Source organism: Callorhinus ursinus, unplaced genomic scaffold (assembly GCF_003265705.2).
Source record: "Callorhinus ursinus isolate GAN/ISIS: 27379988/994484 unplaced genomic scaffold, GSC_fseal_2.0 scaffold6, whole genome shotgun sequence".
NCBI lineage: Eukaryota > Metazoa > Chordata > Mammalia > Carnivora > Otariidae > Callorhinus > Callorhinus ursinus.
In genome coordinates, this window is record NW_027397068.1 from 56,044,641 (window position 1) to 56,062,212 (window position 17,572).

Sequence of the window (17,572 nt, forward strand, 5' to 3'; positions counted from 1 at the left end):
CTTTGTCTGATACTCTCACCAAGGGATTACACAACGTGGCTCATTACAGGTAAATTGTTCAGATTCTGGTTCCTTTAACCTCTCCCACAAGCTGCAGGAGCTGCTTCACCACCTATCCCTTCTGCTTTGTGACACCCAAATTTTATGGTAACGGTAATCCATTTATGAAAATGAAATGTAATGAGAATATCTAGCCATTTAAAAATTAACAAATTTGGCTCATTAGAAATTAATAAATGCAGTAGAGAGATACTAAGTGAAGAGCGAGGTCTTAAGAGAACGTGCAAAGCAAAACTCGCTTTCCATCAGTTCTGCAGAATGGGGTTCCTCAAATGACTGCAAGCAAGCCAGCCCTAGTTACCAACATGGAATGGCAATTCAGGCTTATATAATCTTATAAATAATGAAAGCCCTTCCTAGGTTCTGGTTGCAGTTTGGCTTCTTCTATTGAGAGTCAGTTAAAGGTTACATATGTTTTTGAGTCTAAGTATTTTAAGGATATTTTGGGATCCTGAGAAATGATATTGAGCCAGAAAACTGAATGTGTGATTTTTGACATAGAACTTGAAGGATACCTAAAATTTCAACCAGGCAGAGATGGGAGATGAGTGAGGACATTTGAGGTAAAGAAAGCAGTGTGTGCAGAGGAGTAAAAAACAAGTAATGTTAGGAAGAAAATAGCTAGTTCTGTTTGAATGCAACATAGACTATAGATGGGCACTAATGGGAAATCAGGATAAAAATGGGGCTGCCATTTAAAAAGTGCATCGTGGGGGCTCCTGGGTGGCTCAGTCATTAAACGTCTGCCTTCAGCTCGGGTCCTGATCCTGGGATCGAGTCCCGCATCGAGCTCCCAGCTCCACAGGAAGCCTGCTTCTCCCTCTCCCACTCCCCCTGCTTGTGTTCCCTCTCTCGTTGTGTCTCTCTTTTAAAATCTTTAAAAAAATAATAAAAAAAAATAAAAAGTGCATTGTGAAGATTGGGGGTGTGTGTGTGAGTGGTGACAACAGGAAGCCATTAGAGGTTTTGAGAACAAAACTGATGATCAGAGGTGGGCCTTGGAAGTCCAAATATGATTTACTGTATGTTATGACAGTTGGAGCACAGAAAGGCTGGAGGCAGGTCATTCATGAGATCAAATATCGGCCTTGCTAAGAGGTTATGAAATACATAAAAGAATGATGTTTTGGAGGAAAAAATAGTCAATTGAGTTTTATTTCCTGTAGATCTTTTTACCCTGTAGGTTTCCACCTATTGAATATATGCCATGTATTGCTTCAGAGGGCAAACAGGTACGATCTAGTTAGAACAAAGAAGTCATTGCTCAACTTTGGGTTTCAAATTATAAATATTTTTCAGATACAGTTTAGAGTTATAGGTACTTTTGTTCATTTTCTCTGAGAATTGATTGGGCAGCTAGCAGCCATAAATAATGTGGGTATGCATGCTCATCAGATTTCCTAAGGATGTGTGTCTACAGGACAAACTTTAGCAATTGTAGCCCTATGTATCTTTTAAAGAAGACTGTGAAATTCTTTTGTTTTTCTATTCCAAATCTGATATTTTCTTTCAAAGGAAGTTTGTATTGGCTCACTCTCACCTTGTTATTTAGAAACAGAACTTCTGAGAACTACGCTCCCCAGAGAGTGATAGATCAATGTGGGAGCTCACATTTGTTTGAATGTATGTCAGGTAATCATCGTCAGCCCTTGACTATTGACTGAGCAAAGAGAAAGTGAAAAATTCTGATTTTTTCTACTGGAATCACAAATTCTAAGGATATTTCTGAAATAAAATGAAAAGGTGAGTTTTTTGCTTATGTTCAAAAAACAACTTGTTAATCCATGACCCATAAAAATAAATTGTGTTTTGGATGACCGTTATACCTGAAAGGCTTTATTTAACATTGTACTACTTTATTTCTGTATTGTAATTTTCCCATGGGTAGCTAAAATTACTATTTAATATTGTTCATTTCTATGCTGCCAATTTCTCTAAATATGCATTACTTAAATATTTTGATATATACTAACACTACTGCTTTCGTGTTTATATATATATATCCCAAAATGGAAACCTAAAAGATGACTAATAATAGACCATAAAAAAACAGAGCGAAGTTATTAAAACATGAGATTTTGTGCTCTTTCTGATTCCCAAGGCCAAGTGTAAAGGCTCAATTATCAGTCAGTTGGTTTCCCTTTGATATGAGACAATTATTAGTAATATTTAACTAAGACTTGAATAATGCTTTGTAACTTTTAAAACACTTTCAAATGAGGCATAATACCCTCATGATAGCCCTTTGCAGTATCCTTTGTTCATTGTTCCGTTAGTTCATTGAGCCCCAGTGGGATTAAGTTACTTTTCCATGATGACAATTAGAAATGAGGAGCTGGAACACGTTTCCTTCTTTAGCTGTGTCTGGGTTCTTTCCCTAATAAGACCTCCATGCTGCCTCTCTCTGTCCCTCACCCCATAGCATCACATGTTCTGGGCTTTTCTCCAATCAGCTGCATCATAATCACATCTCCTGGGCACAAATGAGCCAATAGGTGGGGATCGGTAAAGAGGAAATATCTAACAGCACATTTTTTTTCTTTCTTTTTTTTTTTTTTTAGCAAGTCAGTAACATCATCTTTGTGGATAGCCTCCTGCCTGCGTATTTGTTTCATGAGTGAAAGCATCTCTTCAGCTTTCATGCAAAATGAAAGGATCATTATGAACACCAATTTAAATTAGAGTAGGCAGAGTAAATCTGTAAAAGACAAAAAAAAATTAATCACCTGTGGCAACTGTCATTTGAAGTTATCCTTCCCTCATTCCACTCCAGCTCATCCACATAAACACAAAGAGAGATCATATTGTTTACTGGTATCAAACTGCAGAATTTGGCTTGCCTTAGGCATTGCTCTAGCCCAGAATCCAAGCCGCCACAAATATCAATGTGGAATGCAGCTTCAGCTCTAGCGGAAAAGCTGTCACGGGCAAGTCTGAAATACTGCGAGTGCTGAGCTACTGACATTGCTAAAGATGATCATGAAGACATTTAACCAGCCTTTCCTGCCTCCCCTTTGCCCAACCCTTCAGAAGCTTGTGTCAAGTGTGACAGGCGAGGTGATGAATGGGTAGAAAGTTGACAGGTGACGACAGGCAGCTGAGTAAGTGAGATCCTCTATCGTTAATTCTTGTGATTTTACCTTTCTGACACAATGAACTGATATTAGAATGTGTGACTAAATAAACCACACTGAGAAAAGTCATTCACTAAAAAATAGAGTCCAGAACAGAAAGCCATGCTCTCCGTTCGGTCAGGCTTCTTGACTGCTGGACTTTGGGAATACACTACATAATCAAGTCCACATTATTTAGAGTTAAGTGGGATGATTAGCTGTGTTGTTTTCCCAGGAATATATATCCAGCGTACTTAGCTCAAAGTCATGAGTCAGAAAAATCCCATTTCTCATAAATCTCTTCTAGACTAGACTAAAAAAGAAATCAGCTCATTGGAATTCTGATTAATGAGAAAAGGAGAAAGGTTTCAGGGTGAGTGCTTTTTTCCATTGATGTCCATGAAATGTTGGTGACTGCCTGACACATCCCAGTCCAAAGCAATTGAAAATCATTTTAACTTTGCTTTGTTTTGAGAGGCTTAGGGGTTATTGAATTGAGAGAAATTGGACTGAAACAAGTAATTTTTTTGACACAGGCCACTAAACAGCTTGGAGACCAAGAGCCTTAAGGCCCCAAGCAGGTCATTTAGTACAGAGTAGTGCCTTTCTCAGGGGGTGCTTTCTCCTATAAAAACACTGAGAAACAGAAGTATTGGTGATCTTCCAAATTCCTTTGTATGTCTTTATATTTGCAATTAGCAATTAATGGCAATGAAGTTTTTGCCTCTACCTCTCCGTCACAATTGGGGTCAGTATGGACAGAGGAGACGATAAAGTTATAACCCCTCTTTAGAGTAGGGAGCATAATTTCAGGATTCAAGTTCAAAAACATAAATTTCTATTCTAGATAACATATCATCCCTTTTGAGGACCCAAAGGAATTACATTTGCCAGGATTTTTAAATATAGTAATACTGGAGTAGAGACTAAAAACAATTCTTACATTTCTTCTCTACTTTTTAAACGGAGTTTTATGATCTTAGTGTTTTGTTTTATGCATTCTTTTATTTGAAAATTCTCATTCTATTTAAAATACATATTTCTACTACTAAAATAAAAGTGCCCTAATAAAACCAATTTTCAACTCTTTTCCTCTTTTTCCTGAAATTATGATACTATGACTTACATGCTGATTCTTATTGATTTAGGACATTTTATTTTTTTTAAATCCCTTAAATATTTTATTGCAGTTATATTGATAATCTATATATGTGATGTTTCCTATTTTGGGGGCTCCTGGAATGCTCCTTCTTGCAAAGTATATTTTGCAATATCTTTAGTCCTTATAGATTCACACCTTTTATAGTTAAAAATTTTTATGTCCGTTATCTGTTTTTCCTTTCTGTACCATCTTCTTGGGAAAATTATATTTCTTATTATACATGTTCCAATAATTAATTAATACTTTAATACTTTAAAAAATACTTTATACTTTAATAAATTACAGTATAATTTGTGATGGTGAGATATCTTATATATGGCTTTATAAACAAATTCATTTGTACTCACTGGATTTTTGTTATTACTTTTTTATATACCTAAACTTATTTTATGCTTATTTTAAACTTTGACTTTTTAAATTTTGTTATTTGCAAATCCTCATTGTTCTCCTGTTGAGGCAAAGTAGAATTTAAAGAATTACTCATCTTATGCTTTCTTGTATCTTAGAGGAATTTTATGATTTTATGATTCTCTTTATTCAAAGTCAAATCCTTACCCATGATGTCATAAACAAGTTCTAGATCTTAGAGTTTGGCCAAGAAAATAAATGTCTCAGAACCTCAAGTTCCTTCTGGAAAATTAGCTTAATAATTATCTATAGTGAGTCTTAAATAACATGAAATATATCCAGTGCTTAAGAAATAGCATAGTAAGCCCTCACTAAAGAGAAATTTTTACTTTTACTCTAGATTCTAGGGATGATTTACAGACTAAAAAAGGAAATATCTCTTCTCAGCTTAGTTTAAATAGTTTTATTGTGAACCAATTTTGTTTGGGGCATTCTGCACGGCACTGTGGATAGTAAGGAAAACCAGGAATTGTTTCTACTCTCAAGGAAACTTCAGACTACAGAAGAGAGAGGACACATTCTAATGAATAATATATCAATGTGAGGTGTACTTTATAAAAACATGTAGCATAAAGAAGTGTATAGGAGAAGGAGTGACCCACCACTATTGGGGGAGAGGAAAGTTGGAGGAACAAGCCACTTATCATGAGCAAGTTTGAGAAGAATGGATATTGTTTACCAGCTATCAAGGTGTGAAGAGGGGCAAGAAAACTCCAGGTGAAGTAACATCATTTAGATAGCATACATATAAAGCCATATAATATAACGATTTTATATGTAAGAGAGCATTATAAATATTACAGTAAATCTTAGTCAAATGTGTTGGATATATGTTAAATATTAACAAAGACATTTCATTGGTTTATCATGCATTTTCATTATCTAAGAGATATACAGGCTGACAGTAAAACATGTAAAATCTGCACAGAAGAGCATAAAGTGTAAAATTAAGGTCACCTTTCACCATCAAAATATTGATCTCTGTTAAGAATGTTTCATGCAGCCTCCTAGAAGTATCCCATGAATATGGATGTCTATATTAGGATTCACCCACAGGCAGTTTGAGGCAAATTGTTCTTGGTTTTGTATGGACAATATGGTAATTTAAAAATTTAAAACTAAATTTGAATTCATTTAAGTGTGAAATTCATCCTACATCCTACCACTACTTCTTATTCTTTTACTTAGCTACAACAGATTCTGATAATACTTCCTGAGTCTTTGAAAGATGGCTGTGGAATTGAGATCCTGAAGCAAACATGCAAGATTAGAGTGTGAGTGTGTGTGTTCTGTGTGTGTGTTTTTATGTAAAGAATCATGTTACACTTCTGGCTTCCACCTTGCTGTTTTTATTCATATTACCTCATATCAACATGTATACATTTACATTATGCTTTTAAAATAATTATATAGTATCTTTTTTTAAGGTTACATCATAATTTATTTGAACAGTCCCTGAATAATAAACATTGTTTTCTTTTGCCTTGTTATTACAACAGTGTTGGAAGCAAGATTCTATACATATAAATTCAGGCATTTATATGAATGGACCTATAGATAAATGTATAGAAAGGGATTTAATTGGAAGTATTTGGGATATCAACCATTTGTCCCTTCAGTGTGTTTTAACTCATGGTAAAGAGAAACACAGAGGAAAAGGAAAATAAAAAGAAGTATTTATTAATGATGGGATATGCCCCAAATTCCACAAATTTGGGGTTCACTGGCAAAGCTATATTGAAGCACACAGCTAGAATCTGAAGCCAAATAGTCATCTTCCTTTGCCCATTACTGTCTAGACATCACACCAATCCATGAGAGAGTTTGGTCTTGCCAACTTGGACAAGCAATTAGCCAGATGCATGGTGGATGGCAAGTCCGTTGCACATACCCCACCCACCTTTTGTCTCTGGCCCTAGATGATGATCACATAAAAACAGGAGATTTGAACGAGAGCCAGCTAGGCCTGCTGACACACCAGCGAACAGGCAGGCACTGGGAACTAGTGGAGTATGCTTCTAAGGGAAAATTTCTTACCTACTAATGAAGAGATTGCATGTTTCTTTTTTATTTGGATAGTAACCAATGAATTTCTTTCAAAAAGTTTATAGCAATTTAGGCTCAACTAAAAATCCTCAGGAATATCTGGTATTACTTAACATTTACCAATCTAATAGGCAAAGGAGGCTTCCCTAATTGTTTAAAATCACATCACTTTGGGGGCGCCTGAGTGGCTCAGATGGCTGGGTGTCTGCCTTTGGCTTGGGTTGTGGTCCCAGGGTCCTGGGATCGGGTCCCGTGTCAGGCTCCCCGCTCCTTGGGAGCCTGCTTCTCCCTCTGCCTCTCTCTGTCTCTGTCTCTCATGAATGAATGAATAAAATCTTAAAAAAAAAAAAGAAAAGGAGATAGGAATTAAGGATACTCTGAACATTAGAGCATGATTGACTAGTTGTAGAGATATATTAAAAAAAATAAAATAAAATCACATCACATCACTTTGAATATGAATAAAGTTGAGGAGTTTTTTTGCCTTAAGTTTATTAACCATTTATATTTTTCACCTCTATTAAACTTTTATATACATAAGTTACCCATTTCTAGGGAGTTAATATTTATTAAAGCAGCCATTAAAAATGGATGAGATCTTGCCATTTTCAACAACATGGATGGACCCAAAGGGTATCCTGCTAAGTGAGGTAAGTCGGACAAAAACAAATACCATATGATTTCATTGATATGTGGAAAAACCAAAAAAAAAAAAAAAAATGAGTACATAGACAAACAAACAAAACCAGAATCAGACCTATGAATTCAGAGAACTGATGATTGCCAGAGGTGAGGGGTAGGAGAAAGGGCAAGATAGATGAAGGAAAGTTGGAGATACAAGCTCCCAATTATGGAATGAATAAGTCATGGGACTAAAAGCGACAGCACAGGGAGTATGGTCAGTCATTCTGTAACAGTGTTTCTGGTGACAGATGGTACATACACTTGCGGTGAGCACGGCATAATGTATAGAGTGGTCAAGTCACTATGTTGTACACCTGCAACTAGTGAAACATTGTGTATCAACTACACTCAAATAAAGAACAATACGTAAGTGGATCATCAAGAATAAAACACAGACTAGACAGATAATTGTATTGCGTCTTGAGTTTTCCTGCAAAACATTGGCCAAAATGAAATTTCACTGTATATTCCATAGGGAAAAGAATGTCAGAGAAAAATGTCACACACTCCTTAGTTCACTGGTATTGAGTAAAATCTTCAGATCTTTCTAAATCTATTTTTGTAAAATTGAATTTCATAAACATGGATGTTTGGAGTAAAAGGAATGAAATGGAGAAAACTTCAAAAAAAATCCGGGCTCCATTTCAAATATTGTTTATTATAAGGAAAATTATATTGTTTTCTGGCTATTCAGTTTTCCCAATATTGTGATGAATAATCCAAAAATTTTCCACTGATTGAAATACTATCTTTATGAGATACTAAATTCCCATATAAATTTGGAGACCCTTCTTTTTAAAAAAAATATTGACTTTTCTGGTTATTTCTCTGTCTGTACCATACTCTTTGTAATAATGTAACTTTATTTTTTAATTTTTTTATTTATTTAATTTTTATTTTTTATTTTTTAATAATGTATTTTTATTTTTTAAAATGTAGATTCTGTTACATTGTTGTTTTCAGTATATTTCACAAAGAATAGTAAGGTAAATATGGTTCTACTTACCCAATTTTTACTAGACCTGCAGTATCAATTTTACTTCTCTATGTGTTATTGAGTTTATTTCTTGTCTCTCTCATGGTTGTATGTGTTTTATTTATTTTTTAAAAGATTTTATTTATTTGTTTGAGAGAGAGAGAGAATCTGCACAAGAAAGGGAGAGGGGTAGAGGGAGAGGGAGAAGCAGGCTCCCTGCTGAGCAGAGAGCCCCACATGGGGCTTGATCCCAGGAACCTGGGATCCTGACCTGAACCAAAGGCAGATGCTTAACCGACTGAGCCATCCAGGCGCCCCAGGTTGTAGTATCTTAAACACTAGTTGTGGCTTTATTTTGTTGTTGGTGGTGTAATATGACTTAAATTCTTTTCTATGTCTGGTCCTAGGTTACTTTTCCTTTTTACGCATCAGTGCTCTTAAAGTTGCCATGATTTTTCTCATGAAGACCTCTGGAGATGTCACATAGGAAAATCGGGGAACTGCCTTGACATCCAAATAGCTCTTTTTATTTATTTATTCTGCACTCATTTAGAATGGATATATCTTAATCGTGTTTTCATATTTTAGTCTCTCATCTGCTGATATGACATTCTATAAAATATTCAGGGTTACATTTAATATAAAAGCATTCTAACACTAATACTAAAGTACTTTTGTGAACTTTAGGTGAGAAGATTGCTAATAAACTATCCTACATTTTTCCTTACATGTTACATGATTTTACAATAAGGCACATTTAATTATCTTGTTCTTTCTATAGAATAACCTCTCCTGAGCTCATCCAACAGTAAAAATAAGTGAACTGGCGAACAATTTGGGTGTCATATACTTTTAAAGGAAGATAATCCAAAGTATAAGGTGAAAAGTAATGTAGTTTGACGTATAAGATGAAGTCAGTACTAAAGTACATGGAACCGATAGGATTGTCTATTTTGGAACCAAGAGCACCTTCTACACAGAGTACACAGAGGGCTGGGAGCTATGCAACATCTTCAGGACTGTAGAAGTGTAGACCGCCACCTTTTCTTAGAGGATTTGTTGCAGTCAGCTTGTCCTATCAGGTCATAAGCCAGTCGTAGGAGAGGAGGGAAGACAAGGAGCCTTTGGAAAGGATAATGAACATCTTTTAAAGCAGGGTTAGTAAACAGGCCAACCTCAGTGACCAAGCAAACAGGTTACTTGCTGAGTAGTGTACATTTACTCTGTGTATCATAAATACACACACACACACACACACACACACACAACTGTAGTTATGCAGTGGACTGAACTTCTTAGGCATTTAAAAATTTACACTCTGTTAAGATAACATTGACCACCAACCCTTAATAATTTGTTTTGCTTCGTATTCCCACAGGACTTTGCTGTCTATCCATTTAAGCCTGTTTCATGTTTCGGAATTATCTTTTAAAATTTCTGTCTCTTGGCCACAATCTCCCGTATAACTTTAGCACTTAGGTGAGACTCTGAAATTGTAAAGCTCTAGAATTTTTCAGTTTTTCACTGGTGAGCTTTTAATGTCATTGGAAAACGTTTCTTGTGGAACATGTTAGACTTTGAGCCATAGTGACTGACCTGCTAACTTAAAGCTAATTTACGCTGGATTTATTCTTGTAATGATGCTTAAAAGTGTGAGAGATGGCATCAGTCTGCCACACCTTAGGAGGGGGTCTTAAGACTCCCTTCCTAAGGGAATGGCTCGAGGTGCAGACATCCTGTACACTAAAAGATGCGATGGCATACCCAAGATAGAATTGCCCTGCAAGATATATGTAAAATTTATATACTTTATAGGTATTGAAGATTTAGAAATTTAACTATAATATTACTCTTTGCAGAAAATTCCCTTTGCACTATGAATAATTTTCTGTTCTAACTTCTTTGAACTCAATTGTAGACTTATATACTAATTTTGCACTCTACCCTGATCCCAGATGAAGTTAAACAAAAAAAAATACCAAAACTGATCACTAAACTGTAATTTTAGTTGAGTGTAATTTTATGTCAATTCTAAAAGATTTGGTAATTAAGAATGAGTTTGATTTCAATTTCATTCTTCATTTGCTCTTAATTGTTATAGCAATTTAATTCCAAAAATAGCATCTTTCCCTGATACACCTGCACATTTTTTGATGTCTGTTCAACGTTTAGATAGATTAAGAAATAAAGGAGGAAATACCAGACAAAAATCATGATGTATTAGAAGACTACATTTCTGGCTCTAAAATACTGAGTTTATTCATTCCTGAAAAGTTGTATCAATATCAAACTGATCTATTCAAATGTCTGATCTTGTATCAAATAGGAAAACTGCCCCTGAAAGTAGGAAAAAATGTATAGTCATATTATTTTCAATTTATAAAATATCCCAGTTGCCCATAGCAGATACTTATCATAATAAGTAATTATTTCTATTAATATTAAATATATAGATTTAAAGTGTTTTTTCAAACATATCCTTTTGTTCTGAAATCATATATCACTGCAAGAAAGGTTTATTATCTCCATGTTAGAAATGAGGCAATTAAAACACCAAGAGTTGAACTAATCAAGGAAACAGGGTTATTACATAAATTGATATTACAATCCGCTTATTCTACTGCTTTCTCCACTGTGCTCTACTGTAATCTGCATGACATTTGGAATGTTAATTAAACCTTAAAATCTTCCAGACATATAAACAAATAGATGCAATAGTTTATTTAAAAAGTAATAGATTTTCCTAACAACTCTTTTTAAATTATTTGAGACTAAGATCTAACATTAGACCATAAAGAAAGAATTGCAGAAGATGTTAATTAAGTATAAACAATAATAACTGTGCTACCTAGGGTTGTTACATAAACAACATTTAAAAGCTATTATATAAAATGAACTTTTGGTATTAAAGGAAATGGCAAAAACCTGGGGCTTAAAAAATGTATAAAAAATAAGTGGGTTACTTAGGGACTAGATAGAGCCAGTAGTTTTACCTGAAATGACCAGAAAACGTGATCAAATATCCTACATCTCTCCTATTAATTTTATTTTAGTAAAATACATACTATTTTAAATGATTAAAAAGAGACACACCAAATAAAAAATCATTTTATGGTAAAAATGCAACATGACTCATTAAGTAATAGTTGTCTCGATTAGAAAATACTTTTAAAACATTCTTTAAAGGATATTTTATTTTTTCTAAGAAAAATATTTTTCATTATTTTTACTTTTGTTTCCCTTGCTCAGCAGATATATCTAGAAAAAATTGCTACAGCTGATATCAAAGAAGTTACTGCCTGTGTTTTCTTTTTTTTTTTTTTTTTTAGTTTTTGATGCAGTGTTCCATGATTCATTGTTTGTTCATAACACCCAGTGCTCCATGCAGAACGTGCCCTCCTCAATACCCATCACCAGGCTAACCCATCCCCCCACCCCCCTACCCTCTAGAACCCTCAGTTTGTTTTTCAGAGTCCATCATCTCTCATGGTTCGTCTCCCCCTCTGACATACTCCCCTTTTCTTCCTCTCCTGTTATCTTCTTCTTTTCCTTTTTTCTTATAATATGTTGCGTTATTTGTTTCAGAAGTACAGATCTGTGATTCAACAGTCTTGCACAATTCACAGCGCTCACCATAGCACATACCCTCCCCAATGTCTATCACCCAGCCATCCCATCCCTCCCACCCCCAACCACTCCAGTAACACTCAGTTTGTTTCCTGAGATTAAGAATTCCTCATATCAGTGAGGTCATGTGATACATGTCTTTCTCTGATTGACTTATTTCACTCAGCATAACACCCTCCAGTTCCATCCACGTCGTTGCAAATGGCAAGATCTCATTCCTTTTGATGGCTGCATAATATTCCATTGTGTATATATACCACATCTTCTTTATCCATTCATCTGTCGATGGGCATCTTGGCTCTTTCCACAGTTTGGCTATTGTGGACATTGCTGCTATAAACATTGGGGTACACGTACCCCTTCGGGTCCCTACATTTGTATCTTTGTGGTAAATACCCAGTAGTGCAATTGCTGGATCAAACGGTAGCTCTAATTTCAACTGTTTGAGGAACCTCCATACTGTTTTCCAGAGGGGTTGCACCAGCTTGCATTCCCACCAACAGTGTAGGAGGGTTCCCCTTTCTCCACATCCCCGCCAACATCTGTCGTTCCCTGACTTGTTAATTTTAGCCATTCTGACGGGTGTGAGGTGGTATCTCATTGAGGTTTTGATTTGGATTTCCCCGATGCCGAGCGATGTTGAGCACTTTTTCATGTGCCTGTTGGCCATTTGGATGTCTTCTTTGGAGAAATGTCTGTTCATGTCTTCTGCCCATTTCTTGATTGGATTATTTGTTCTTTGGGTGTTGAGTTTGATAAGTTCTTTATAGATTTTGGATACTAGCCCTTTATCTGATATGTCGTTTGCAAATATCTTCTCCCATTCTGTCGGTTGTCTTTTGGTTTTGTGGACTGTTTCTTTTGCTGTGCAAAAGCTTTTTATCTTGATGAAATCCCAATAGTTCATTTTTTCCCTGGCTTCCCGTGCCTTTGGCGATGTTTCTAGGAAGAAGTTGCTGCGGCTAAGGTCGAAAAGGTTGCTACCTGTGTTCTCCTTTAGAATGTGGATGGACTCCTGTCTCACGTTTAGGTCCTTCAACCATTTGGAGTCTATTTTTGTGTGAGGTGTAAGGAAATGGTCCAGTTTCATTCTTCTGCATGTGGCTGTCCAATTTTCCCAACACCATTTGTTGAAGAGACTGTCTTTTTGCCATTGGACATTCTTTCCTGCTTTGTCAAAAATAAGTTGACCATAGAGTTGAGGGTCCATTTCTGGGCTCTCGATTCTGTTCCATTGATCTATGCGTCTGTTTTTGTGCCAGTACCATACTGTCTTGATGATGACAGCTTTGTAATAGAGCTGGAAGTCCGGAATTGTGATGCCGCCAGCTTTGCTTTTCTTTTTCAGTATTCCTCTGGCTATTCGGGGTCTCTTCTGGTTCCATACAAATTTTAGGATTATTTGTTCCATTTCTTTGAAAAAAGTGGATGGTATTTTGATGGGGATTGCATTGAATGTGTAGATTGCTCTAGGTAGCATTGACATCTTCACAATGTTGATTCTCCCAATCCATGAGCATGGAACGTTTTTCCATTTCTTTGTGTCTTCTTCAGTTTCTTTCATGAGTATTTTATAGTTTTCTGAGTACAGATCCTTTGCCTCTTTGGTTAGATTTATTCCTAGGTATCTAATGGTTTTGGGTGCAATTGTAAATGGGATAGACTCCTTGATTTGTCTCTCTTCTGTCTTGTTGTTGGTGTATAGGAATGCCACTGATTTCTGTGCATTGATTTTATATCCTGCCACTTGACTGAATTCCTGTATGAGTTCTAGCAGTTTTGGGGTGGAGTCTTTTGGGTTTTCCACATAAAGTATCATATCATCTGCAAAGAGTGAGAGTTTGACTTCCTCTTTGCCGATTTGGATGCCTTTGATTTCTTTTTGTTGTCTGATTGCTGTGGCTAGGACTTCTAATACTATGTTGAATAGCAGTGGTGAGAGTGGACATCCCTGCCGCGTTCCTGACCTTAGGGGAAAGGCTCTCAGTTTTTCCCCATTGAGAATGATACTCGCTGTAGGTTTTTCATAGATGGCTTTTATGATATTGAGGTATGTACCCTCTATCCCTATACTCTGAAGAGTTTTGATCAAGAAAGGATGTTGTACTTTGTCAAATGCTTTTTCTGCATCTATTGAGAGGATCATATGATTCTTGTTCTTTCTTTTGTTAATGTATTGTATCACGTTGATTGATTTGCGGATGTTGAACCAGCCTTGCAGCCCAGGAATAAATCCCACTTGGTCATGGTGAATAATCCTTTTAATGTACTGTTGGATCCTATTGGCTAGTATTTTGGTGAGAATTTTTGCATCCATGTTCATCAAGGATATTGGTCTGTAATTCTCTTTTTTGATGGGGTCTTTGTCTGGTTTTGGGATCAAGGTAATGCTGGCCTCATAAAATGAGTTTGGAAGTTTCCCTTCCATTTCTATTTTTTGGAACAGTTTCAGGAGAATAGGTATTAATTCTTCTTGAAATGTCTGATAGAATTCCCCTGGGAAGCCATCTGGCCCTGGGCTTTTGTTTCTTGGGAGATTTTTGATGACTGTTTCAATTTCCTTAGTGGTTATAGGTCTGTTCAGGTTTTCTATTTCTTCCTGGTTCAATTTTGGTAGTTGATACATCTCTAGGAATGCACCCATTTCTTCCAGGTTCTCTAATTTGCTGGCATAGAGTTGCTCATAATATGTTCTTATAATTGTTTGTATTTCTTTGGTGTTGGTTGTGATCTCTCCTCTTTCATTCATGATTTTGTTGATTTGAGTCATTTCTCTTTTCTTTTTGATCAGTCTGGCCAGGGGTTTATCAATCTTGTTAATTCTTTCAAAGAACCAGCTCCTAGTTTCGTTGATCTGTTCTACTGTTCTTTTGGTTTCTAGTTCATTGATTTCTGCTCTGATCTTTATGATTTCTCTTCTCCTGCTGGGTTTAGGCTTTATTTGCTGTTCTTTCTCCAGCTCCTTTAGGTGTAGGGTTAGGTTGTGTATTTGAGACCTTTCTTGTTTTTTGAGAAAGGCTTGTATTGCTATATATTTTCCTCTCAGGACTGCCTTTGCTGTATCCCAAAGATTTTGGACAGTTGTGTTTTCATTTTCATTGGTTTCCATGAATTTTTTTAATTCTTCTTTAATTTCTTGGTTGACCCATTCATTCTTTAGTAGGATGCTCTTTAACCTCCATGTATTTGAGTTCTTTCCAATTTTCCTCTTGTGATTGAGTTCTAGTTTCAAAGCATTGTGGTCTGAAAATATGCAGGGAATGATCCCAATCTTTTGGTACCGACTGAGACCTGATTTGTGACCTAGGATGTGATCAATTCTGGAGAATGTTCCATGGGCACTAGAGAAGAATGTGTATTCCGTTGCTTTGGGATGGAATGTTCTGAATATGTCTGTGAAGTCCATTTGGTCCAGTGTGTCATTTAAAGTCTTTATTTCCTTGTTGATCTTTTGCTTAGATGATCTGTCCATTTCAGTCAGGGGGGTGTTAAAGTCCCCCACTATTATTGTATTGTTGTCAATGTGTTTCTTTGCTTTTGTTATTAATTGCCTTATATAATTGGCTGCTCCCATGTTCGGGGCATAGATATTTACAATTGTTAGATCTTCTTGTTGGATAGACCCTTTAAGTAAGATATAGTGTCCTTCCTCATCTCTTATTACAGTCTTTGTTTTAAAATCTAGTTTGTCTGATATAAGGATTGCCACCCCAGCTTTCTTTTGGTGTCCATTAGCATGGTAAATGGTTTTCCACCCCCTCACTTTCAATCTGGGGGTGTCTTTGGGTCTAAAATGAGTCTCTTGCAGACAGCATATTGATGGGTCTTGTTTTTTAATCCAATCTGATAGCCTGTGTCTTTTGATTGGGGCATTGAGCCCATTTACATTCAGGGTAACTATTGAAAGGTATGAATTTAGTGCCATTGTATTACCTGTAAGGTGACTGTTAACTGTCTGTTGTCTGTGTTCGTTTCTGCTCTTTGCTGCTTTTAGGTTCTCTCTTTGCTTAGAGGACCCCTCTCAATATTTCTTGGAGGGCTGGTTTCGTGTTTGCAAATTCCTTTAGTTTTTGTTTGTTCTGGAAGCTTTTTATCTCTCCTTCTATTTTCAGTGATAGCCTAGCTGGATATAGTATTCTTGGCTGCATATTTTTCTCGTTTAGTGCTCTGAAGATATCTTGCCAGTCCTTTCTGGCCTGCCAGGTCTCTGTGGATAGGTCTGTTGCCAATCTAATGTTTCTACCATTGTAGGTTACATATCTCTTCTCCCGAGCTGCTTTCAGGATTTTCTCTTTGTCTCTGAGACTCGTAAGTTTTACTATTAGATGTCGGGGTGTTGACCTATTTTTATTGATTTTGAGAGGGGTTCTCTGTGCCTCCTGGATTTTAATGCCTGTTTCCTTCCTCACATTAGGGAAGTTTTCTGCTATAATTTGCTCCAATATACCTTCTGCCCCCCTCTCTCTCTCTTCTTCTTCTTCTGGGATCCCAATTATTCTAATGTTGTTTCGTCTTATCGTATCACTTATCTCTCGAATTCTGCCCTCGTGATCCTGTAGTTGTTTCTCTCTCTTTTTCTCAGCCTCTTTATTTTCCATCATTTGGTCTTCTATATCGCTGATTCTCTCTTCTGCCTCATTTATCCTAGCAGTTAGTGCCCCCATTTTGGATTGCACCTCATCAATAGCCTTTTTGATTTCGATTTGGTTAGATTTTAGTTCTTTTATTTCTCCAGAAAGGGTTTCTCTAATAACTTCCACGCTTTTTTCAAGCCCAGCTAGTATCTTTAAAGTCATGATTCTGAACTCTAGGTCCGACATCATACTAATGTCTGTATTGAGTAGGTCCCTGGCTGATGGTAGTACCTCTTGTTCTTTTTGCTGAGGTGATTTCTTTCGTCTTGTCATTTTGTCCAGAGGAGAATAGATGAATGAGAGAACGAAATGCTAACAGGTTTACAACGTCCCCAGCAAATATACTGTATACAAATCAGAAAAGACCTGAAACCAGGGGAAAAGAAAGGGAAAGAAAGAAAAAGGAAAGAGAAAAAAGAAAAAAAAAAGATAAAAACAAAAACAAAACAATACAAAAAAAGCAGAATATGATCAAATATGATCAGGCTAGTGCATAGATCAGTGCCACACACTAGATTTGGGGCGTATTTTGGTCTGTTAGAAAAAAGTGCCTCCTAAAATTTTAAAGGAAGAAAGACATATATGTACAAAATAAGGGTTGATACAATGAAGGGATGGAAGATGACTGTAAAGATGAAAATTATAAAAGGTTTTATAAAAGGACTTGGTAAGATAAGTTGTTTGAAAAAAGAAAGATGATTTAAGAAAAAAAAAAAAAAAGGAAAAAGGGAGAGAATGTGATCAGGCAGGAGACTAGAACAAAGCCATACACTAGTGATTTAGGGTATATTTTGATCTGTTAGAAGAAACTGTACCTCAAAATTTTAAAGAGAGAACAACTTATATATATATGCCAAAAATA

At 36.1% G+C, this 17,572-nt stretch overlaps 1 long non-coding RNA gene across 1 annotated transcript in view; it reads left to right on the top strand.

Annotated features, from left to right (window-relative positions):
• Positions 1 to 4,940: 4,940 nt before the first annotated feature.
• The window catches only part of LOC141372920 (uncharacterized), a 38,424-nt gene continuing 25,792 nt past the window's right edge, over positions 4,941 to 17,572 (top strand). Inside the window, exon 1 of the long non-coding RNA XR_012378444.1 lies at positions 4,941 to 5,460. This is a non-coding gene — a long non-coding RNA (uncharacterized lncRNA). The remainder of the gene's footprint in view (positions 5,461 to 17,572) is intronic.